Raw genomic sequence first — 1807 nt, 5'->3', positions numbered from 1 at the left:
GGAAACTTATAATCATGGTGGAAGGGGAAGGGGTAGCAGGCACATCTTACATGGCTGGAGCAAGAGAATGAGAGTGGGGGTAGTGGGGACATGACACACCCTTTTAAAACAACCAGGTCTCCTAAGAACTCTGGCAGGAGAACAGCACCAAAGGGTGAAATCCACCCCCACGATTCAATCACCTCCCACCAGGCTCCACCTCTAACACTGGGATTATAATTTGACATGAGATTTGAGCAGGGACACAAATCCCAACCATTTCATATACACAGCCATGTTTTCACTAAATCGGAAGTTGACACTCTCCCCTGGCCATTTGGGCTCCTTCTTGCCACTGAACCAACAGGGTTCAATAAGTGCCTCCCATATCTGGCTAGGTGGCTGGTTCTAGTTGTCATAGGACACTGGGCTGCTGTTATACCTTGGGATTACTGGCTGTTTCAGGGCCCCATGGGGGCTGGCTCTAGGGTGCTGTCTACTGAGTCCTCGCCAATGGAAGAAGCACAGGCTGGAGGGTCCTGGCTGGGCTCCATGCTTCATTCTTCTCCAGCCCCAGTGAGTGAGAAGACAAGGTTTGCAGAGTTTCATTCAATTCAACAAACGTTTATTGGAAAGCCTTTGGAGGTAACAATGCAGCACAACTAACTGGAACATTCATGAAATGAATTGTTCTGGTAAATTGAGCTTTCTAAGTAACTAAGTTTTATTCTGCAAACTCTCGTTAAATATCTCTGTGAAACGTCTGACTCTGCTTTCTTCCCACCATAAGCACAGCCTAGTGAGCATGGTTGATGCTTTCTTTGATGAACAGGGATCTTAAAAGCCCTCAAGGTGATTATTTCCAGAAGACCAGGTCTCAGGGTGGTAATGTAGATAAAGACAGGGAAGGTGACGGGGCTGGAGGAACTACACAGGACAGAAGTTACTTTATCAAAAGATAAATTCCCAATATCAGCTTGATTCAAAATCATTAATCTGCTGAAAGAGGAGTCCTGAAGGAATTCAGGTAGGCAGAAATTTTCTAGGAGCTGAGGATTGATTGTTGTCATGACAATAGCTGTGAACCACAGATGCTCATGTTTATATGGCGCTCATGTTTTCACGCCTCTTTCTACTTATGCTTACATTTCAGCCTCATATCAGCGTTTGAACTGGCAAAGGCATGTTTTGCTTTTCCCACTGAACGTTCAGAACAACTGAGACACACAGGGTCTAAGTGACTTTCCCCACGTCTGGGTGGCAGCTGACTAGAGCACAATTCCCTTCAATTGCCGCTCTCCATTTATTTGGTTTCTGTTCTGGGATATTTTCTCAGGCCTGGAAAATGGGAAGAAGATGCTGTTTTCATGGATCTTGAGAAAGAAAAAAAATAGAGGAAGGAAAAACTCAGTGTGGTGGTCACATTGGAAGGAGAAAGCTGGGCTGCAGAAAGAGTGGGCAGAAGTCAAGGGATTTCCCTGAGACTCCTGTGTGTAGAATTACAAGTGACATGTTCCTGCCCCATGGTCCAGAGCCCCAGGCTACACAGTGCAAGTACCATTCTCTCACAGTGGCAATCTCCTGCCATTACACTGACATTCTTGGCCAGGTCTCTGATCAAAGGAACAAAATCAGGAGACAAAGTCAGCTATGAGAACAAAGTCGGGGATACCTCCATTTCGGGAGAAGGACACTGGCCAATGGGATGTGTTTTTTGCAGCCTGCTCATTCCCCAAAGGGAAGGAAACTGTTTTTGGGGCTGTCAAAGGGGATCTTCACAGTGGAATAACGAGGGATGCAAAAAGCAAGGACCTGGTCGTCAGAGACC

Source organism: Aotus nancymaae, unplaced genomic scaffold, assembly GCF_030222135.1.
Source record: "Aotus nancymaae isolate 86718 unplaced genomic scaffold, 86718_ANA_hifiasm-v0.15.2.pri h1tg000039l, whole genome shotgun sequence".
Lineage (NCBI taxonomy): Eukaryota > Metazoa > Chordata > Mammalia > Primates > Aotidae > Aotus > Aotus nancymaae.
This window is presented reverse-complemented; position numbering follows the sequence as displayed.